General features: G+C 40.7%; 1 long non-coding RNA gene across 1 annotated transcript in view; it reads left to right on the forward strand.

The window, feature by feature from the left end:
- LOC123644707 overlaps positions 1 to 24,672 on the forward strand; it is a 68,881-nt gene that overhangs the window by 6,171 nt on the left and 38,038 nt on the right. The window contains exon 2 of the long non-coding RNA XR_006737230.1: positions 14,215 to 14,278. This is a non-coding gene — a long non-coding RNA (uncharacterized LOC123644707). The remainder of the gene's footprint in view (positions 1 to 14,214; positions 14,279 to 24,672) is intronic.

A 24,672-nucleotide genomic window follows, 5' to 3' on the forward strand; every position in this document is an offset into this window, starting at 1 on the left:
GGCTTACGTCATTTTGGTATCTTATCTTGAAGTTTTCATCACCAGACTTAATGGAGAACATTTTTTACTCTTAGTAAATTGGTATTTTAGTTTTTTTGATATTGCCTTTGATACAAATTGAATACAAAAGTATCCATTAGAAAGAGCAGAGTATTCAGCATTGATATACTATACTTTTTGTTAATTTTTCGCTTTAGAAAAATCAATTATAGAGAAAAACCTCTTTAGACCTAGATCCTTCTTCTTCTCTTTGAATTGACTGAATGTGTTTCTGGAAGGTTCTCCTTTCACTTCACCTCAAAAGACACTGAATCTAAACACCAAAGGTGAGATTGTCTGATCTGAACCCTGAGATAAGCTATTTTGCATTTTAAAAAAAAGAACAGACTGAAGTTATTGAATTACTAATTGAAATACAAAAGCTGAATTATTTCCCTGTTCTTTCTTGGAAACAAGCAGAGATGAGAAAGTAAATAAGTAACATGTTTTATTATAAGTGACCTAGGATATGGGTAATTGAAAGTGGACTCAGTTGACAGGCATCCTTCCCGTAGCATTAATTCACTCAAGAAAATTTTTAAGTCACTTAAGTAAACAACTGTTTAATGATTAATTTAATGTAACTCTATGACAAAGAATATTTGAGACCTGTCGTTCATATGCCAGGCACTGTGCCCAGTGCTGGGATACACAGAGAGGTAGATTTACCAGAAAGCTAGTGAAGCTTAAGCTTGGGGCCTCTCATTTGCATGAATCTCTCCCAGGGCAAATATGTTCACATGGTCAGTTTTCTTTTTTTGGTAAAATTTGCAAAAGTAAGATATTTAAACTGTAATCAGTTGATTCTATTGTCTCTTGTCACTCTAACTTCCCATCTATCACATTTCCGCTTGTGTCAGGACGTGCTTAGAGCATCCGCAGATAATTTTTTTGGTTAAGGGAGAGGTGAGTTGAGGATACATTTAGCTTTGTAGGATATATTAATTTGGTCACTTGTGCATGTAGTTTAATTATTGCTAAGAGTTGTCCAGTATAGAAACGGCTTCCAGTAATACCACAGATTCTACTGTGCCCATTCACATGGCCTCACATGATGCAGAGGTCACACCTCGATATTAGCATGTCCTGCGGGATTTGTTTTTTTATTGCTGAAAAAAAATGTACCACAAACTTAGTGGCTAAAAACAATACTCACTTACTATCTCACAATTCCTCAGGGCAGAAGTCTGGGCATGGTGTGACCGGATTCCCTACTCAGGGTCTCACAAAGCTAAAATCAAGGTGTCAGCTCAGCTCCAAATTCTCATCTGGAGCTTGGAGTCCTTTTCCCAGCTCACATGGTGTGGCTGGATTCGCCTCCTTGCAGTTGTATTTCTTTCCTGGCTGTTGGCTGGGAGCTGCTCCCAGCAATTAGAGGCCACTGGCATCCCTGGCCACATGGCCTACTCCATCTTCAGAGCCGGCCATAGAGAATCTCCCTCATTTTTAATCCTCCATGCTTTGAATTTCTTTGTCAGGAAGGGCACCGTCCCCTTTAAGGATTCAACTGATTAGGATAATCTTTCTACCTTAAAATCACCTGATTTGGGATATCACTTGCATATACAAAATCCCTTCACAGCAGCACCTAAATTAGTGTCAACTGAACAACTGGGAAAAGGTATGTGTACCCATGAGCATATACAAATAAAAAATAAATGGGGGAAAAATAAGGTATGGGTACACCAGGGGGCAAAGATCTTAGGGGTCATCTTAGATTTCAGCCTCCCATACCTGCTGTGCCTAGCACTGGACACGTGTGGGTGAGTGAAAGTTCTGTCTGCTATAAAGCATTTCAACTCAGAATATACATTTTCAAAGACTTGGAAGAAAAATTTGAACGTAAGTGAAATGAAGATGCATTCCAAAAGTTCACACAGCTAGAATGTACCATTTTAACCACAATGTTTCTATTAAAACTAATAAGCAATTATAGACTCCTGATTTATTTATCAAAAACCTAGAGACTTTTATTTATTAGGAACAAAAAGTTCATAAAAAATTGATACAATGTGTAATAAAAGCAAAAAAGATGAGTGAAAAAAGTAATAAAAACTATCCTATCATAGAGAATTAAATTGTAACAAAAGTTTTTGCAGAACACACCAAAAGCAATTATTTATTTAAAGGAAGAAAAAAACCTTGAAAATTAGTAATGTTCATACATAGGCTCAGTGCCTTTCTTGGGATCTGCCCAGACCCCTACACTTTAGAGTCCCTCACCCATGATAAATACTGAAGGCCAAGGATATTTAGTTTCTCCTTGGCCTCATGGCCGTAGAAGGCTGGCTCAGAACAGAAAAGAATGACTTGGGGGAAAAATATGTTTCTGGGTGTCTAGGCCAATCAGGGTCCCTAGACACTTGTTCTTTTCTTTCTCTCTTCTGCTTGGCTGATATAATTTTGAAAGGTGAACTTCTAAAAGAAGGAGATTTTTTTGTGAAGCAAGAGAAGGGGTATCTGCCCATCCTGGCTCCCTGAGAAACTTAACCAGGTCACTCCCCTTCTGGCATTTGGTTGGGTCCAGGCAGCACCCAAGAGTCCAGGGCCTCGCTGGGCCCCAGCTCACTGACAGAGTGTGTATGGAAGGACTGGGGAGGAGAAAAATCAAGCACAGTTCTTATGTATTTTGCCTGATGAACGACTGAGGTGTGGGAAAGAGGAGAGGGAATCACAGATTCTGTTTTGGACATGTTAAGTTGAGATGCCAGTGGGTTTCTAAGTGGAGATGTCAGATGAGCAATTGGACATTTAAATCTGGAGCTTGGGGAGTGGTCTGAGCTAGAAATAGAAATACCATATAACTGGTATTATTTTGGGGGCCAAATGTTTTTTTCAAGTGTCAGCTAGACATTTGTAGGTCCTCTTTTATAGATTATATGTTTTTATACTCTCCTATTTACCTATTGAGTCTCTGACAGTTATTCTTAAAATTCCCTAAAAGTTTAATACAATTGAAAATGTGGGCCAGGCACAGTGGCTCATGCCTGTAATCTCAGCATTTTGGAAGGTTAAGGCAGGCGGATTGCTTGAGGCCAGGAGTTTGAGACCAGCCTAGTCAACATAGCAAGACCCCATCTCTTAAAAAAACAAAGAAAATATTTAACAAACCATCTCAGATCATCTAATCTTCACCAAAAACCTGACATAGGTTTTTTTTTTTTTAATCTTTATTTTATCGGGAGAGAGACTGGGGCTTAAAGAGGTTAAATAATTTCTCATGTCATGACAGCTAATAAGTGGCAGTGATGAACACTGGATCTGTGGATCTAATGAGAGTTCTGACCTCCACAGACAAATTTAGAAGTCATCAGCATATAACAAATAAGGAAAACACATTTGTCCTCCACGAGGAAATGATGTGCGCTTTATGTTCACAAAGAAAGGATATATTGAGTCTCCCAAGAGAACTCACAGGATGGTATATATAGTAAATCAGGCTTAGAAACCTGATTTCTCTGTATATCAAGAGTGCATCCATCTTTCAGGAATGGACTCACATTAACCTACTTTATGAATCTGATTTTTAAAAGCAGAAGGTCAAATTGCAATGAGAAATCATTGTCCCAGAGACAGGGATATGTAAAATCCATGCAACTAGCTTTTTCTCATCCTTGTCAAAGGATAAAGTCTATGGGATATTTAACAACCTTAAGCTAAGAGAACATGAATCATCCATCTTCCTTTTGGGATGATCTTTCCAGGGAACAAACTCTGCGACTCCCAGTGCCTTTAATCAGCTCAGTGGCTGTCTCATTTCGTCAGTCCAGCCACACCCTGTCATTTCACTCTGCCCCACATGATTTTTCAGTTTGGCCTCTGAAAGCATTTTTAACTCTGGGCTAATGGCTTTACCCAAGAACCAAACACACTCTAACGAGTGAAAAACTCCCAAATTTTACCTCTGAGATCTTACTCTTTCGAGACTCTAAGGCTGACCAACCCCCCCCTCCCCCATAGACAGGCACTTCAGATACCTTAGCAAACTCAGTCAAATTACCATCCAGTTTGGCCCTGGCAGCCAATCTGGACGTTTAGGTCACTCCCCATAACTTTATTTTGCTGAATAGCAGGGCCCTCAGCTTCTTTAATTACTGACCGTGTGACATAGCCATGCCGTTCACTCCACCTGTGCTTGAGTTTCTTCATCTGTGAAACAGGGAAGATAATATCAAAGTGCCAGGATTCCTGCGCAGTGCCTAGGATGAGGGAAGCACTGAGGACAGGTTACCTATTGTTATCACAACACGTCTGACATCATTATATGTTAACTTTTAACATTAACTGTCAGGGTACAGACTTATTTCCAAGTTCTTAAATGAACCTCTCTGAAAAATCCAATGACTGTAATGTCAGTCGCAGGTGGTTGTGAAGCCAGAGGAGCAGTGGCAGCCCTGTGGCATGAGCTTCAACATGGGACTGAGAAGCAGTAATTGAAGAAGTTTTTTAAAAGCAGGGGCAGGAAACATTAGGCATGTTTTGTTTTATTACATTTTTTTTTTCCTTTTAGCAACAGACCCATTAACAGTCTGGTGAAGCCCATAGATGCCTTCTCCGAATAATAGTTTTAAAGGCTCAGAATAAAATACAGAGGATTACAGAGAAATTAAATTTATTGAAATTGCTACCAAAATATTCCCAAAATAAATTTGTGCTAGAGTAATATATGTGCTTATTTATTAACATGTTAAATGATGAGATGTAGCAAGAAGTCTAATAACAACCATAATTTAGCAGTATGGATGAGTGCAGATAATATCACAAGGTTTTTGTACCAATTGTATTGTGTGATAAAAACACCTGACACAGCTAAGAAGTTCCAGGTCTCATTAGTGACAAAGCCATAGGGATGCCAATACTGCCGTGGTTTATTGCCAATAGTCATAATTGGAGAAAATGTTAAATTTCAGTTTTTTCCCCTTCCATATCCATGTGGTCCATGGACCCCAGATCAAGAACCCATGCATTAGAGGGTGGCAGTACAAGACACCAAAAGAAGAGAGAATTTTTGAAGGAGGAATTGGTTATTACACTTAGCAGAAAGATTTAGACATTGTAAAGATGAAAGTACTTATTGGGGATATTATTTAGGAGATAATTGGTGAATATTGCCAGTGCAGTTCCTTCCTTCCTTCCTTTCTCTCTTTCTCTTTCTTCCAGTCTTGCTCTATCCTGCAGGCTGGTATGCAGTGCAGTGGCACTATCACAGCTCACTGCAACCTTGAACTCCTGGACTCAAGTGATCCTCCCGCCTCAGCCTTCCAAGTAGCTGAGACTACAGGCGTGTGCTACCAAGGCAGGCTAATTTTTGTATTTTTTATAGAAACCAGGTCTTGCCATGTTGCCCAGGCTAGTCTCAAACTCCTGGCTTCAAGCAATCCTCCTGCCTTGGCCTCCCAGAGTGCTGGGATTACAGGCGTGAGCCACCGCACCCGACCACCAGTGCAGTTTCATTAGAGAAGTTGGTGGCGTCAATCAGATGATAGCAGTTTAAGGATTAAGTGGGGAAGGACAGTGCAAAGATGAGGAAGTGGAGAAGTAGAGGAAGGAAGCCACCACCTTTCAGGAGCTGGGCTGTGAAGGGCTGAGAGGGAAGCACTGCAGATAAGAAGCGCATTAGCCTGAGGGAGGGCTGGTGACCAGCGAAGAGGTCTGGAGACGTGCACGTGCTTTGGGGAAAGGGAGAGGCTGGAGCATCAAGACAGGAAAACACATGCTGGAGAGAGACCTCTGAGTAAGCAGGAGGAGGCGGGACCAAGAGGGCAAGTGAAGGATCCACCTGGACAGGAAAAGGGGCATGTCTCCTACCGGGAGGAGGAAGCAACATGGAAGCAGATGCGGGGAAAACCTGAAGCAGAGGACAGAACATTGGGAGAGTTTGGAAGTTCACGTCTGTGCCTCTGTTCTGCCCTTTGCAGCCACTGGCCCAAATGGGCAAGTCCTCTACTCTAGGTAGAGACAGTAGGGCCTAAAAGCCTAAGGAAGGTATTATGTCAGGTAAGGCATTTGCCTCAGTAAGCAACTGAAAGCCCAACGTTGAAGATTTATTATTTCACTTTGTTGGCTTAAGGAATAAAGGTAACTTAGGGGTTTATTCTACTGAAAAAGTCCAGAGATGCAGGATCAATGGTATCATAGCTGCCTTTCTCAGAGTTGTTCAGATCTGCTTGCCCCCAGGTTTTGACTTCATCTTCAGGGTGGCAATGACATGGCTAAGAAGTTCCAGGTCTCACCACCCTGCATGGAAACCTCCAGGGGCAAGAAGTTTCTTCTAGGTGTGCTCTCTTCACAGTGCATAAGCTTCTTGTGCAAAACTCCCCAGAAAGCCGCCCCTTACATCACATTGACTCAAACTGCTTTCTTGCTCCTGGACCATTCCCTGTGGCAGGGAAGTTCTCTTCAATGAATACGTTCCCACACCATCTTTGGCAGGAGGTACTGCATCCACGGGAGCTGGCAGTTCTCAGGCACAGCCGTGACATGCAGGTGTGAGTTGGGCATTTTGGGTGGCTGGGATGAGGGCAAGTGGAGGGCAGGGATGCTAAACGTCCTTAGATGCATCAGACAGCCCTGAGAGCAAAGCACTGGCCTTCCCCGGGTGCCAATTGCACCTGCTGCTAACAAGTACTGCCGTAGACGAAAGACACACGCTTGAAGCCTACTGGCTTCCTGAGAGGATATGGATCTTGAACAAAGGAAGGGGGAAGCCAGTGCAGGGAAGGTGACCAACGGCAGCTACTGTATACATCGCATAGACTTTGGAGGCAGAGAGCCTGGGATTTAATGAAACTTTAAAAGCCTTACTTTCTTTAATAAGTAAAAAAGGAATAATAATACCTGCTCCTGAGATGACTGAGAGGATTAGTGAGAGAATGTGTAGCCAGCTAGATGTGCTGGCCCACAGAAGGGGCCCAATGCCCATTAGTTCCCTTTCTTCCTGCTCTTCTGAGCATTAGTTTACAGTGCAGCCACTTGATCGTATCTGCAGGGTTCAGTACCTTGCTATCTCCAACAAATGTTTTTTGAGGTGCTAATATCTTATAATGAGGGCATGAGCCATCATTTAAGCCATTAGATTAGGAACATTACAGATGGTCCCAGCACAATGTGTTCATGTCACAGATGGCTCCTAATAGCAAGTCTGTATTAATAAGCAAGAACAGACATATCAGTTTTAGCTCTGGGCTTTTGTTTTCTTCTTAAATATACTATTGCTGTATATAATAAAATATATATACACACGTTTGCTTTTCTATATGTTTTATAATTAGATAAAGATGCATACACAAATGACGTCCATTCCATTTTTCAGTGCATCTTCTTCCCTTCAAACACAGGGCTTTGTGAACACTGCTGTCTCTGTCTGGAAGTTAATTCATACTTTTCTTTCACTTTCCATGTAAAATCACTGATTCCTCTGGAAAGGCCTCCCTGATTTTCCAAATGAGGTAGGTCCTTTGTTTTGTTCTCATAGCCTGTGGGAGTTCTTTGTTGTTTGTTTTAGAGACAAGGTCTCACCCTGTTACCCAGGCTGGAGTGCAGTGGCACTATAATAGCTCACTGTTACCTTGAAATCCTGGGCTCAAGGGATCCTCCTGCCTCAGCCTCCTGAGTAGCTGGGACTACAGGCATGTGCCACCCTGCCTGGCTAGTTTTAAAATTTTTTGGTAGAAATTGTCTTGCCATGTTGCCTGGGCTGGTCTTGAACTCCTGGCCTCAAATGATCCACCTGCCTTTGTCTCCCCAAGTGCTGAGATTACAGGCGTGAATCATGCACCTGGCCTGTTTTTGTTGTCTATTTTTGTATTATAAAACACTCCAAAGTACAGTAAAACACAGTACTTTAAATACTAACAGAGTGTCGTTTCTTATGATTCTTTTGGTTGATCAGGTCGTTCTTCTGCTTCATGTGGTGTTGGCTAGGGTGCTGAGATAGCTAGAAGGTCACGAGGCTGGCACATCATGCTGGCCACCTGCGGGGAGCTCAGCTGGGAGTGTTGTCCAGGGCCCCTGGTTACCTTTCACGTGGACCTCTTTATATGCTTGGGCTTCCTCACAGAATGGCAACTGGATTCAAAGAAACTGCATTCCAAGAGGCCTAATCCCACCTGCTTACATTGTGTTTGTAATGTCCCAATGGTAAAAGTTAATTATACGATCAAACCCGGTGTCAACACGGAAGGGGTTACTCAAGGGCAAAATGCCAGGAAGCATGGTTCATTGAGGCCACCAAAGTCTACCACATTTAATGAACCTCGCCTTCACAGCACTTATTGTTGTTTACAATTATACATTTATTTGTGTTATTATGTACTATCTTTCCCTCAATAGACTCTAAAATCCATGAAAACAGAGACCTTTTATGTATTTATTTTTTTGCTAATCATCATGGAACAGAACTTTAAATGTGGTTTAAAGGTTTTAAAGATGCTTGGGTGGCTGAGAAACTAACAATAGGTGCCACCGTGCAGGGCAGGAATTGGTCCCAAACTGGTCTGGCCGTTGTTGGCTGGGCATCCACCTCCACGCTACAGAGAGAGCCCCGAGTGTGTGTGCTCCCTCGCTCAACACGGGAGAGGGGTCTGGGGTGCTTCTCTCTCACCTCAAGTAAGTAACAAGATTTCAGAAACTTCTAGGAGAACTTAACATGTGGCTCTTGGATTTGGGTGTACCTTCAGTCCAGGGAGGGGAACCAGAGAGCGGGTTCAATCACATGGCCAGTGATTCAATCAGTCCTGGCTCCACAGTGAAATTCCAATCAGAACTCTGGACACTGAGGCCTGGAGGGGCTTCCCGGTTGGTGAACACTGCTGTGCTGGAGGGTGATGTGCCCTGGCTCTGTGGGGGGAGGGCGCTGAAGCTCTGTGCTCCTTCCCAGACCTCACCCTGTGTGTATTCTTTATAATTAAACTATTACTTCAAATACAGCACTTTTCTGAGTTCTGTGAGTCATCCTAGTGCACTATCAAACCTGAGGGGGTTCTGGGAACCCTTGAATCTGCAGCTTGTCAGTGAGAAGTGTGAGTGGCCTAGAGACCCCCTGAAACTTGCAGCTGGAGTCTGAAGTGAGCACTGTCTTGTGGACAACTTTGTCCTTAACCTGTGGGGCCTGTGCCAACTCTGGATGGCTAGTGTTAGAAATGAACGACAGCACTCCCAGTTGGTGTTACCCCAGTTGAGATTAAAATGAAATACTGTGTAACTAACCATCTGAATACTTTGTTGTTTAACATGATTTAAAAATTGATTTCTCACAGTTCTGTGGGTTGGCTGTGCAGTGTGCTAAGCAGGTACATTGAGCAGGTGGCTGGGTTGGGATGGCTGGGGCAGCCAGGACGGGCTGGGAACCTCCCTTCGTAGCTAGCCTGCCCTTCTCACCGCACGGTGTTCTCAGGGTGCCCAGACTTCTCCCAGGGTGGTTGCCTGTTCCATGAGTGAGCATCCCAGCAGGCAGGAAGTGGAAGCTGCTGGTCTCTCTTAAGATCCACTCCCGAATATGGCCAGGGCATCACTTTCACTGTATTCCACTGAGCAAAACAGTCACAAAATGCACCCAGACTTAAAAGGAGGGGACATAGAACCCCACTTCTTCATGGATAAATAAACCAAATAATTTGTGGCCATATTTAATCTGATTCATGTTCTCTTTGGCATTTGACCCTGTTCATCACAAACGATAATAACATCATGTTGCCTGATTTCCCTTTCTCTTTTACCTCTAATTATTATTCTTCATTGGTCTCCTTCAATCATGTCTTCTTTCCCCCACTACTTAAACATCCTTTTCCCTTTTCTCTCTCATCACTCGTTTACCCTTAATGATTGTAACCACTATGATGACTTCACTCACTACCTTTGGGCTAGAGACCCCCAACTCTCTAAGGAGGGCTCCTCTAATCTCCTGCCTCACAGCCAGGACCTTTATAACACCCGCGAACAGTGTCTGAACAGGCTTTGTGCCCTCTTCAGGGGTCCCACCCACCCAGAGACAGAGCCACAAGTTTTGTCCTAAAGGTGTCTGGATCTTCCTTCTATTATTGTCCTGGGGGTCACCTGCTTCCTTCCTTCTAACTGTGCCCACAGTCATGGCAACCTCCACATTTCCAGGAAGACTTAGGCCACAGAACTCAAAAGTGTCAAAGAGCTGTGGGAAGGCTGATCACCAGTGTGAACAGGAATGATTTACATGAATACTCTTAGAAACTTACTGTATGACCTGCGTTTAGTGATTTCCGGGTCACTCTGCTATAAGAAGCATAGACATGTATGTGTCTATTAATTGCACCTCATCATAATTACACTTTTTTTTTGAGACAGAGTCTCGCTCTATTGCCCAGGCTAGAGTGCAGTGGTGTCATCATAGCTCACTGCAGCCTCAAACTCCTGGGCTCAAGTGATCCTCTTGCCTCAGCCTCCTGAGTGGCTGGGACCACAGGCACGTGTCACCATGCCCGGCTAATTTTTCTGTGTTTAGTAGAGACGGGGTCTTGCTCTTGCCGAGGCTGGTCTTGAATTCCTGAGTTCAGGTGATCCTCCCGCCTCAGCCTCCCAGAGTGCTAGGATTACAGGCGTGAGCCACCGTGCCCGGCATAATTACACTTTTATAGTTAAGAGATGAACAACTCAATTAGCCAATTCATGACCCATAACACTCCTTCCTATTAAAATATGTCCAGCTAGACCCTTTCTCACAAAGTATATTGACATGACATTTAATATTAATAGTAAAAATAACCTAGTGGTTGTCCCTGAAAACATATTTAAAAACAGGTATAAATATGAGACCCACTTGCTTAAAAAAAACAGAAGCAGATAATGAACATTGTTTAAATGGATACTAATTTTGTTACATTTATACTTGAGTTCTGTCTTAGCAGACCGTTTCTGTGTCGTATCACTTATTAACTCCCAGATGTAAGGACTTATGTTCTGGAATGGGTCATCAATGTAGCTTTACTATAACTGGTTCAAATCTGGGACTAACCTAGTAATCAGTCTATTGTGCAAGCATTTGAGTTTATGCATGTAGCACATGCATCCGTATGTCTGATGCCACCTCTAGTGAAATTCAACAGACATTTTTAAGGCCCTGTGCTCAGTGCTGTGGAGGATGTGAAGGTGCCTAAGGAGTTCAGATTAATGAGGGAGAGAGCAGTCACAGGTAACTGTAAGACAGTGTAGCCAGTGAGACTGTCAAAGAGGTGCAGGCAGTGTTGAGGAGTGCAGGGGAATTAACTGTTGCTTCTCAGTGGAACAGAATGAGGAATGGGAACACAAGGTATCTCCTTGTAGTTGTACTTTGCATTTCTCTATGCCATCAATATCTCTTAGGTGATAAAATGCCTGTTCAAATCATTTGCTCCTGGTTTTTTTTTGGGGGGGGGGAGTTATCTTATTATTGAATGCAATTTTATTTTTATAACTATATGAATATATTTAAGGGGGATTCAGGTTTGGAGAGACTTACGTCTTATACAATTTGGGGAGCTCTCCTTAAGGAAAAGACTATAAAATTATTTACACAAAACTGAGGGGACAGGGGACAGACTTGGAGCGGGGAGTTCAGGCTGTGGTTGGGAATAATGAGTGAACTCTCTGCTTGAGCAGAATATATGTGGGTGAGAACCAAGGAAAAAGACTGAACACAGGAGGGGGGCGGGATTGTAGAAAGCTTCTTTCAGAGAGAGATGAGTCACCAGGGCTTTTGAGCATAACTGGGACTTGCTCCCAACACTGTTCCACAACTGTGTCTCTCAGGAGCACATTGTCAGCAGCTCTTGATTTCAGGGGCGTCTGATTTTATCTTCCCTGATGGAAAAGACTTGTTTTAAAATAAAAAACAAAACAAAAACCCTCATGTTGACTGAGTCCCCTTCTAGTGAGTTTCTCCCTAAATAGCCAAGCCCATCAGAACAGGCTAGAATCTTTGTCTCTAATTTCCCCACTCATGATGCATTCTTTAAAACCCTCACCTCTACCACTATCAACAAAAATCCACTTAAGTTGCATGAGATACACGCTTATTAAAGGAAATTTAGAGAATATACATGAGCAAGAGTATAAAATTAAAATTCACCCATAATGCATTGCCTCAAAGGCAATTGTAGTTGAAGTTTGTTGTGCTCTTCTGTTCTTTCCTCTGTAAATGTATTCGTGTATTATCTATCTGTGCATACAATGCTTGACTTATGAAAACGAATACAAACTCTGTTATAATCTGCTTTCTTCACTTGTTAATACTATGTGACCACTATTCCATGTTATTAAATATTTTTCTACAACTTCAATTTTTTTAAGGTCAGATTTATTGAGGCATAATTTACATGCAGTAAAATTCACCATTTTTAAGTGCGATTTGGTGACTTTGATAACTACATATAGTCATATAAATACCAAGAAAACCAAGGTATAGGACATTTTTGTCATCCCCAAATTCTTTTCCCCTCTCCAACTCCCTGGCAACTATGGATCTAATTTCCATCCCTGTAATTTTATGTTTTCCAGAATGTTACATAAATGGAGTCATACAGTATATAGATTTGTGTGTGTGTGTGTCTGGCATTTTTTTACTTAAAATTAGGCTTTTGAGATTCATTAACGTTGTTGGATGTATCAGTAAGTAATTCATTTCTATTTATTGCTGAGTAGTATTCCATTCAGTGGACGTACGACATATGGTTTATCCACCCATCAGTTTGTTGATGGACATTTGAGTTGTTTCTATTTTTTATTGATCATTAATAAAATTGTGGTACAATATATACAACTATTGTGTACCTATACTAATTAAAAAGAAAAAAGTTAAAATGGAAAAAAAAGCTGCTGTAAACATTTGTGTATAAGTCTTTGAGTTATTTTCATTTCTTTTGGGTAAGTTTCTAGTAGTGAGATTGCTGGGTCTTTAAGTTAATTACATGTAAACTTTGTAAGAGGCTTCCAAACTGTTTTTCAAAGTGGTGCTACCATTTTGCATTCCCACCAGTAATCTTCACCAGCATTAAAAAAAATTAGCCATTCTAGTATGTGAGATGTGGTATCTCCTTGTAGTTATACTTTGCATTTCTCTGTGCCATCAATATCTCTTAGGTGATAAAATGCCTGTTCAAATCATTTGCTCCTGGTTTTTTTTTTTTGGGGGGGGGAGTTATCTTATTATTGAATGCAATTTTATTTTTATAACTATATGAATATATTTAAGGGGGATTCAGGTTTGGAGAGACTTACATCTTATACAATTTGGGGAGCTCTCCTTAAGGAAAAGACTATAAAATTATTTACACAAAACTGTAAGGACCTCCCCCAGTGTATTTCTTTCTTTCTGTGTTTTGTTTTTGAGACAGGGTCTCGCTATGTTGCCTAGGCTGGGTTGAACTCCTGGGCTGAAGCGATCTTCCCACCTCAGCCTCCCTAGTAGCTGGGACCACAGGCACATGTCACCGTGCCCAGCTCTCTCTCAGTGTATTAAAGGGGTCCATGCAAGTGAGGAGCCCAAAGTTTAGCTTTCATTAGCTTCACAGTAAATCTGTCCTAGATAGAATATAATTGGTTTGTTCACCCCATACTCTATTATTGTACATTTGTTTCTTTTCTTCCTTTCCTTCATTTTCTATTAAAACCCATATTCAGATGAATAACTTATAACCAAATCTTGGCATAGATATATATTTATTTCCTTGGGATAATTTTTACTGATGTAGAGTAGCTGAATCAAATGGTATGATCATATTAAAATTTTTTTCTTCTTTTATTATTATTATTTTTTTAAGAGATAGTATCTCACTCTGTTGCCCAGGCTAGAGTGCAGTGACACAATCATAGCTCACTGCAACCTAAACTCCTGGACTCAAGTGATATTCCCGCCTCAGCCTTCTGAATAGATGGGACTACAGGCATATACCGCCATGCCCAGCTAATTTTTCTGTCTTTTGTAGAGATGGGGTCTCACTATGTTGCCCAGGCTGGTCTCAAGCTCCTGGCCTCAAACAATCCTCCCACCTTGGCCTCCCAAAGTGCTAGGATTATAGGTGTGGCCTTTAGAAAGTTTTGATACAAAAAATTCATACTATTTACATTTCTTCTAGCAATGTATGTGTATCTCTTTTGCCCTCACAAATTCTGATTGTAATCTTTGCTTTTGTTTTCTTATGTTTCCTTCTCCATTGGACTTCAATCAAGTTTCTACATCTACCGTGTCACTGAAACTGCTTGGCACATCACTAAAAACTGAAGACCAAATCCAGTGAGTTCTTTTCACTTTTCATCTTCTCGATTTCTCTGCATCATTTGATATTGTTGATCATTGCAGTATTTGGGGGAAGGAAGGTGCTTCCATGACCCCACATCTACAGTTCCCCTCAGGGCTCTGACTCAAAAGTCAACTCTGTTACCAAGAAGCCTTTTCTGATGTTCCCAGGTAAAATCAATATTTCTCAGACTCAGATAGAACCTAGCATCTGAAACACTTCATCGCATTTTTAAATTTATATGTGGGGCGTCCAAATAAATAACAAATAGTTCTTTACTAGGTTGGGGATTAATTTTTCACTTTTATATCCTGAGTACCCAGCACAGAGTCTGACGTACAATACAGGTATATATTTGTGCCTGTTGAATAAGTAAATGAATTCATTGTTGCGGAAAAAGCATTGTTCTAGGAATTCAATTACATGAGTCTACTCCTGGCTCAACTGCTTACTTGATAATTCACCTTGAACGAGTCATTAACTTACCTCTTGTAGTACATTGTAGCCTTGGGATTTCCTTGGAAAGGAGGTGGTAAAAACATGAGCAAGTGATGACAGGATTGGCACACTGAGTGTAACTGTGACAGTCACAAGAGCTCCTAAAAATTATTTGTCATCAATATTCATTTTTTGACCATAATCCACATTGTCTGATGTCAAAAGAGCTGAGGTTAGAAGTATTAATAATTCATGCTGCAAAAGTATTGATAATATTGATCTTCCTGCGAATCGGGAGAATATGAGAAGGGGAAACCCTGTATAAGCAGACCTCAGGGGGTGGCGTCCAGCCAGGGGTGGAACTGCTGTCAACTTCTGTACTGCACAATTTGGTGACTGGTATGGGGCCAAGAAGGAATTGTGCTCTGCCTCCACATGCAGGGTGCATGATAATGAAGCTACTCCATCGTTGACATTTAACCAGAAACGCTGGGTGGCTCTTGAATTTCCTGAACCCATCTTAGGCTTTAGGGGACATCTGTTATTTGAGAAGAAACTTGCACTCCAGCTTGCTTTCACTTAACCACTGGGGGAAAGCACGTCGAAAGAAAAGCTAGGATTCTCGACTAATCTTTGTTTTAATTCCTTTTTCTTGACAGTACAATTTTCCTGAAAGGTTAGAGAATCCCTTCTTCTTGAAGTATGGGTCAGAATGTTCCCCTTTCTTCCAGGGATCTGATACTTTAGGCTTAGATATTCCATTACAGCAATGAACACGATGACAACAACACAACAGTAACAATAGCAACAGCAGTTGTAGCAGCAGGTACTAATTTAGTAGATAATGTTTTCCAGGCATTGTGCTAATCCTTTTCCCCACTTACTGCATTTAATACTTGTGGTGCCCTATGTGATAGGTGTCTTTATTATGTCCATTTTACAGATGAATAAACAGTCTCAGAGAGACTGAGAAACTTGCCAAAGCCACACAGCTAGCAAGTGACAAAGCTGAAAAATGAACTCAGGTCTGCCTTGCTCCATACTCCTCTTAACTATAGAGTCTTCTTCATTTCTCCTGAACTGTCCTGACTATGTAGCATGCACTCTAAGATTGATATTGATAATTTGACATTTTATGAATTCAAATCTTTGAGTTGATTGAGCAAACTTATATGCATAGTCTTGTATAATTATAAGAAAACTTGTGATAACTTGAAAAAAATGTGTCCTTGGATTTTTCTGATTTCAAAAAAGAGAACAATTGGCTGAGTGCAGTGGCTATGCCTATAATCCCAGCACTTTGGAAGGCAGAGGCAGGAGGATCACTTAAGGCCAGGAATTTGAGACCAGCTTGGGCAACACCGTGAGACTCTGTCTCTACAAAAAATAAAAAATGCATAAAAAATTTAAAAAGAGAAAAACCAACCAAATGATCAACAGACAAAAACCTCTTAGGCTGGTAACCTTTGTCCTAAGCAAAATACATTCTAAGTATTGGTGAAGCCACAGGTTCTCAGATTTCTGTCATCTGGTGAATCATTTTTCACTTCCAACGTGCAATCCATTCCCAAACACCTTATCAATTAAAGATTGATGCATGACCTCTGAAAGTCTTAGAAATTATTCACTGTATGTCTTACTGGCTCCTCAGATGAATATTTTTCTTACCAGTGGTTCTGACCAATCATTGCTTCAAATACGTTAAATTTCTGGTGACGTTGTTTATCCTCTACTCCTACAAGTTTATTTCTTTGAAGCCTTGTCTCTTACCAAATGCTTTTTGTTTTTGCTTTTTGCCTTTTTCTTGTGCTTAATGATCTTTCACTGCCAATTTGTGTGAATCATGGGTAAGGACAAGCCTGGAAAGTGAACAAAAGACATTCTTGTTTTTACCTTGCTGTGGTTGTTCCAACCCTCCCACCTACACCCCATGCTGTGAGGACACCCGACTTTTTTGTTGAAATCATAAGGTCTGTGAGTTACAAGCACTAGATGGCAGTGGGAAAGATTAAGCTCATTTTCTACCTAAACATATTATCAATCAAGAGGAAGACAATTCAGCCACAAGGACATGGCTGTACCCCTTAGCCCTTAGGCCCAGCTATTCCTGCCAGCCTCGAGAACCATAAATGCCTCCAGGCTGCAGATACGCTTGGCTCATCTTTATCTCCTTGAAATTGGTATCCTGCTTCCAGATGGCTGCCATCCGTAACTGACTCAGAATTCCCACAGGACACAGCCACAGAATTTATCCTCAGGCAGAGCTCTAGCCAGCAGTAATGGCACTTGGGGCAAAAAGTACAAAACTTTCCTCAAGTCAACTTTGTCATTTTAACTAATCATTCTTACAGATTAGGTGTCAACACTTATTTATTTATTTATTTTTTTGCGACGGGGGTCTTGTCCTTGCTCAGGCTGGTCTCAAACTTCTGAGCTCAAATGATCCGCCTGCCTCAGCCTCCCAGAGTGCTAGGATTACAGGTGTGAGCTACCACACCCGGCCGGGTGTCCACACTTATAAAACTGTTATTTAAAATGGTGTGCCTCCTACAGTTTGGGGGCCTGGTACAAACCTTTGTCACCCCATCATCACTGTGTATCCCTGTGATGGTTTCTATATGTGGCTCCAGTCCCCCTTCAGGAAAAGGGATTTGTCCCCAACCCTCCTGCTGGGAATGCTGTCTTCAGGTAGCCCTCGCTGTCAGTCCCTTCAGAACCACCTCAGCTGAGGAGAGCCGCCTTGCCAGCATGGCGCTCCCATTCCGCTGTGGTGCACATCTGACTAATGGATGTCAGAGTACAAGGGGCTACCGTCTTGCCCCAACTTGGGACTACTCTGAAGGGCCACCATAGCTCCAGAGCTCCCCGTGGTTGTGGGGGTGGGTGGCAGCGCAGGCTGCCATTGTGACAGTGTTACAACCTGGCTTCTCCCTTTGCCCCATCTTACTTCCATACCATCCCTTCTGTGGTGTCAATCTCTAAGGCCCTCCCTGATAAACATCCAGATGAACCACCCACAGCCTCCCCCAAGCACCACACCCTTCCCTTACACCTGAGAGGGTAGCATGGAGCAGAATGGAGCCAAGCACACCTGCAGTCCAGTGATTAGTCAATCAAGAAAAACGTACACCAATGACAATTGCTATGTGTGGCTTTACCTGCCCAGTGTCCATTCCCTTCTTCTGGTAACAGAACTCACATACTCTTTAGGGACTCACTCACTTCCCCTTCCCATGTGAGTGGTCCAGGTGGGTCGATTTTGTGCTCCAGTGATGGGCATGTCACCCAGACCAGCCAATCAGGCATCACATCCATTCCTTCTGCCCACAGTGATTGGTTCTGGGGTGGGCATGTGAGCAAGGTCACCTATGTGACTCCATTCCAGGAGCTTGCTTTGAGCCCTGTGGAAGACAGTCCTGTATTCACACTGTGCTGGAGATGGTGAGTCTGGAGCCATGGGGCTGACTTGAGGAAAGCCTGCCTGGGACTGAAGATGTTAGAAAGCAGAGCCAAGAGGTGGGAGAGACAAAGCCTGAAAACACCATTGCTGCCCCTGAATCCAGCTGTGCCAAAAACTTCTCACTGGTGTGAAAATGAGATATCATTTCCCTTAAGCCAGAGTTGAGCTCACTAACACTCTTTGAAGTTAACATTTATTGAGTGCTTACTATGTGCCAAGCATCGTTCTTAGTAATTTGAATGCATTTAGTCATCTGATCCTATGTGAGAGGTGCCATTGGGATCCCCATTTCATAGAAAAGAAAACTCAAGCATGATGAGGCTACATAACTTTGCTAAGATCACAGAGTTAGTAAATAGTAGTGCTGGAGTTCAAGCCCAAGACATTTGACTTTTATCCCAAGCACCTAACAATAATCTTTAAAAAAGCTAAAACAAACAAACAAACAAACAGTGCTAATAAAATTCCCAGGTGATGGGTTGTATTTCTTAGGCTGTAAAGAACACAAAATATGTAAATTCCATAGCTTCTAGTACCATTCGGAGGAACCATGAAGACTTGGTAGCATGATAGTAAAACACCATGTAGTAGTTATCTTCAAAAATCGAGATGCAGTCTCTGCTTCCTCCTTAACATGCATCTCTCTTCACCAACGTTTGCCAATTGGGTTAAGTTCTCAACTCCATTCTCTACTCTGCCCAAGATCACTCTTCTCTCAGAAAACTGTCATTAAAGTTTGAATGCTATAAAATCAACTCTGACTGAAACAACTGCTATAAGAATTCTATTTTCTCAAGATGTATAGCACAGCCTTTTGAATTTGCATAACAAGGAAGAGAAACACACATGCAGCATTAAAACTTAGGTTGTAAATATTTTCTATCCCTGGATTTTCTGAATGTTAAGATAAGTGGCCCCCAAAAAGCCATTGTCCTTTATAGGATCTAACTGTTTAAACAAACTTATGTTTTTGGGCCTTTCAGGAATCATGGTTGCGAGTAACAGAAATCCAACTCAATTTGGATTTGGGGGGATGTAACTGAAAAGTACCAGGGCCTAATTGGTGTCATTGAGACATAGTCTCTCTCTCTCTCCATCCCTAATCTCTGCTTTTCTCAGCATTGGCTCCCTCTCAGGCAGCCTCTCCTTTACAGGGGCAGGATGGATGACCTATAATCACTTCAAGCTTACTTTGTATTTTCTTAGCAAATGCCGCAGGGGGTTTGGGTGAGAGAAAAATGTCTCTTCCCATTAATTCAATCAAAAGTCCCCGATTGAACCTCATGGCTTAATTGTACTCTATAACTTCCTGTTCCCAAACCCACTTAGATGAGATCAGGCGCGTTCAGGGTGGTATGGCCCTAGATCACAAACTCACTTAGTGACAGGGGAAAACGATGCTCTGATTCTGTGTTGGCTGGGCCAGGCTCCCTCCTGGAGTGAAAGAATGGAGTCAGCGCACTTGAACTACATGGACCAAATTCAGATATTGTAATTCCCAAAGGACAGTTGGCAGTGCTGCAACTGGAAGAAGGGGATTGACAATGGGGCAGGCCTCAGAAAACAATGTCCAATACAGAGGGCAAAATAGGAATTAGGGAAATGAACCATGATTCTTTTAAAACTTATTTATAAGTATGTATTGATTGATTGATTTTGGCAAAGAGGAAAAAATTAAAACAGTAGAATAAAGCTAAGGATGAAGTTGCTATTCAGAAATACAATAGAAATGGGCTGAAAATTTGCTTCTGAGTTTTGTGGCAACCAAGATAAAGAGTTAAGCACTTCCAGTTGGGAAATTCATAGGGTTTAAGATAAAAATGAATAACTTACTTTGAAGGAGCACAGTATTTTCTGGCACTGAAGCCTGGGACAAAAAAAAACCTCACCCTCACCCCTAGCATACAATATTACTGTGTGATATAATGGACATCATACAATATTATTCATACTGTGTGATATAATGATGTCTTAGGTTGGGTTTCCTAGAAGTGGGTCCTAAGATGGGGTTTCTTGCACAATGATCAAGTGAGGGAGGGTTCTCGGGAGAAAGCTGGAAGGAAGTAAGGAAAGCAGGATGGAGCAGAGGACAAATCCCAACAACGTTGTGGTTTCAGCCAAAGGCAACATGGTCCCATGATGGTAGTCTGAGAGGCACCATGAGGCTGTCCTGCCTTAAAACAAGAAGGCTGGGCATGGGGCGTGGTGTGTCATCTCCCAGACTTCTTCAGAAGAGAAGCCTCCTGTTGGTCAAGAGCAATTTTCTGGAGAAGCTCTGAGCTGTTAGTAGCTGATGTGCACGGCAGCTATGGAAGGGTGGAAGTGGTGGGGGTGCTAGCCTAGCAGAGGGTTGTGGCTAGGGTACCAATGGTGTCTTCTAGAGCAGCATCCCACTGACATCCCTAACAAACACCGAGGGAAATGACTGCTTCTTTAATGGTCTCTCTAGGCAAAGCAGGGGCATGGGACAGGCACAGTTCAGCAAAAACAATTCTCTTAAGTGCCAAGACAGTATGACAAAGACTAAATCTCAGTGGAGACCTAATCTAACTCAGAGACACAATTTAGAGTATCTGAGAAATGGATGGACTGTTTTGCTTTAGATAAGCTTCTTTGAATGCTAAATCTTACATCTAAGCTTTTAATAAGAAGTGAGCCACCAAGAGTGTATCAAGAACTTCAGTTGTACATATTGCACAGTGCACACTAGGGTAAATTCATAGGCTTTGGCAATAAACCAAACGTATTTATTTATTTATCACTTCTATGTCATTTACTTTGTGACAGGCACTAATCTGTTTTACAAATATTAACCCATCTAATCATCATAATGACTCTATAGTAGATTTTGTTATTATTCCCATTTTATAAATGAGGAAATTGAGGCACAGAATTTAAGTAAATAGTTCAAGGCACAAAGTTAATAAACAGCTCAGTTCCCATTTAATAAGTAAGATGAAATCTTAATTATGACTGTTAAGATGCTTAATCAGGAGTAAAGTCAATTTTATTTTGTATCTCCAGCTCAATTTCAAACTGGCCCATCAGAATCACATGGAGATATGCAGAGACTTCTAAGAATGCAGAAGTGTGCAACAAATAGAATCAAATTAGCTGATTAACACCTTTTGTTCATCTTTGTGATTTTAGCAATTTTTGCCATTAAAGCTATAGCCAGCTCTCAATTAAGTGAGTAAAGGGAGGTCATAGATAAACTCAAATTACAATTAAAACAAATTTAGGAGAAATCTTTTTTTGAGTTTCAGAGCCATATAAGAGTTTAATGAAAGTTATGAATCCCCTTCCCAGAAAAATGCACATGACGGTACAAAAATGGCTGTTTCCACATAGTTTCAAGGGGTTCATGGACTCTTTGAGGTCTTCGGGATTTTTGAAAGAGTCCTTAAAATTGAAGTATGTTGGAGACCTCAAGGACATCAGAGACAAGACAAGATGTACCTGACATTCCTCTTCACAGAAGCCCTAGGAAACTTGCTTGTGACTTTGGTGAACTCATGATTTATTGAATTGATGGGGCTTTCTGGTACCACATGTGATATTGGTCCTTTGCACATTCATTTCATTCGTGGGGGAATAGTTAATCCTAGCCCTGCCTATCCTTCCTTACTATATTTTAAGCCTCCTGGTGGTAGGAAGAAAGTTTTTTCATGTTTGTATAATCCATTAAGTGCTTATTAGATGCCTCACAGAGTACGTGATCAGGAACGGAAGCAGGACATTTGGATGCAGATGTTCTGAAATGGGGGACATTTGGATGCTTCAAAATTTGAAAATGACCCTTTTCTTTACCAAGTAACACATGAAGCAAATATTGCTGGCTGTCATTCCTTTATCCCATTCTCAAGCCTTGCTCCATTCCCTGGGGAGTGAGTATCTGTTACGCTCAATTCTTGGTAAGTAAAGATACTATAAAAGTTAAATGTTTGATATCTGTCAAAACAATTGCATCAAGAGCAGTGGAAGGACATGTATTCTTCTTTGTATATGAATTGACTAACTATAGGCATCATACCAGTTCAATTTATTTAGATATTCCAGTTTCCCTAATTGCCTTCCCAAGCTCAGACTGATTTAATACCTCAATTTTCCCACTCTTCAGGTATAACTTACCAGTAGTAGTTAAGAAATGGTTAAACCTTCCAGTCAGTCAATTAAATTTCACCTGTAACTGGAGGAGTTATATAAAAGTACAAGATACTGGTACTACTACTATTATTATTACAAATGTTTAATGAAAATTTGCTACAGTATGAACCAAATGCTTACATCATTAGCTTATTAGCTTTCCCAATAAACCCATGAGGTAGGACAGTGGGTATTTAACTTTATTAGAAACTTTCAGTTTTCCTCTTCCTCTTCTTATAAGGGCACTAATCCCATTAGGAGGGTACCACCCTCATGATTTCACCTAAAACTAATTACTTCCCAAAGACCCCACCTCCAAAGACCATTGCATTGGAAATTGGAGCTTCAACATATGAATTCTGGGGGGACACAAACATTTAGTCCTTAGTAGTCTATGTGGCCTGCCATTTCATTTTCTTAATGGTGTCTTTTTATGAGACATTTTTAATTTTGGTTAAATCCAATGTATGATTTTTTCTTACATGGCAAGTGTCTTTGCATCTTGTCTAAGTTATTTGTGTCTTCCCCAAAGTTGTGTAGATAGTATCGTATGCCTTGTTCTAGAAATTTTAGTTTTACCTTTTAACTTTAGGTCTGTCAGACATCTCAATTTAATTTTTGTGTGTAATGGAAGGTTGGCATCCAAAGCTCATTTTTTCCCCATACAAATATTCAGTTGCTTCCATTACATTTATCGAAAACTTCTTCCTTAACCTATTGATTCACATTGACACCTTTGTCAAATATCAAGTGGCAGTCTATTTTTGGACTTTCTTTTCTGTTCCATTGATCCATTTCTTCATCTATATTCCAACAGCAAACTGGTGAGTTACTGGAGCTTTAGAGTAGATCGTGAACACTCCAACTTTGCCGTCCTTTAAATGGTTTTGGCTATTTTAGGTACCTTTCATTGCAATAGAGATTTTAGAATCAGCTTGTCAATTTACACAAAAAAAGATTGCCAGTATTTTGATAGAAATTTTGTTGGATCTATAAATCAATTGAGAGAGAGTTGGTATCTTAACAAAATTGAGTCTTCTGATCCATGAAGATGATATATCTCTTGGCAATGTTTTCAAAGTAGACATTTTACATGTCTTTCTTTAAACTTATTGCTAGGCATTTTATATTTTATGCTCTCTTAAATGCATTTTTAATTAAATTTTCAAAGATTTATGGCAAGTATATAGAAATGCAATAGATTTTAAAATATTGGCCTTACATGCTGTGACTTTGCTAAATTTCCTTATTAGTTCTAGCAGTTTATTTTTGATTCTTTTGGGTCATCTACATACACAAATATGTTATCTCCAAATAAAGACAATTTTACTTATTTCTCTCCAAATTGTATTTTCCTTCTTTCTTTCCTTCTTTCTTTCTTTCCTTCTTTCTTTCTTTCTTTCTTTCTTTCTTTCTTTCTTTCTTTCTTTCTTTCTTTCTTTCTTTCTTTCTTTCTTTCTTTCCTTCCTTCCTTCCTTCCTTCCTTCCTTCCTTCCTTCCTTCCTTCCTTCCTTCCTTCCTTCCTTCCTTCCTTCCTTCCTTCCTTCCTTCCTTCCTTCCTTCCTTTCTCCTCTTCTTCTTTATTTCTTTGGAGGAGATATTTGCAAAGGCAAGATAGTACAGCTACCACTACTACATACATTTATTGAAAATTTGCTATGAAACAAGTGCCTTTGCACCTTTGTAAAAAATCAGTTGCTTATATATGTGTGGGTCTATTTTTCAAATTTCTAGTCTGTTTTATTGATCTATTTGTCTATCTTTATGTCAGTACCACACTGTCTTAACTAATATAGTTTTATAATAGGTCTTAAATAACATAGGATTAGCCCTCTGAATTGGTTCTTATTTTTCAAAGTTGTTTTGGCTATTCTAGGTTCTTTGCATTTCCATATGAATTCTAGAATCAGCTTATCAATCTGTACTAAAAAATAGCCTGCTAGGATTTTGATTGGGATTGTTTCCTATGGATCAATTTGGGGAGAACTGACATCTTAATAACATTTATCCTTCCAACTCATGAACAAAGTATCTCCTTCCATTTATTTAGGTTTTCTATAATTTCTCTCAGTAATGATTTATAGTTTTCATTGTGTTGGTTTTTCATCTTTTGTCAGAATTATGCCTAAGTATTTCATATTTTTTGATGCTTTGTAAATGATATTTTAAGATTTTAATTCCTTAGCATTGTTAGTATATAGAAATACAATTGAAATTTGTGTATTCACCTTGTATCCTGCAACCTTGCTACATTCACTTACTAGTTCTAGTAGTTTTTTGGTATATATTACTGAGTTTTCTACATGGATGATATCATCTGTGAATAAAGACACTTGTACTTTTTTA

Source organism: Lemur catta, chromosome 9, assembly GCF_020740605.2.
Source record: "Lemur catta isolate mLemCat1 chromosome 9, mLemCat1.pri, whole genome shotgun sequence".
In the NCBI taxonomy this organism is placed as follows: domain Eukaryota; kingdom Metazoa; phylum Chordata; class Mammalia; order Primates; family Lemuridae; genus Lemur; species Lemur catta.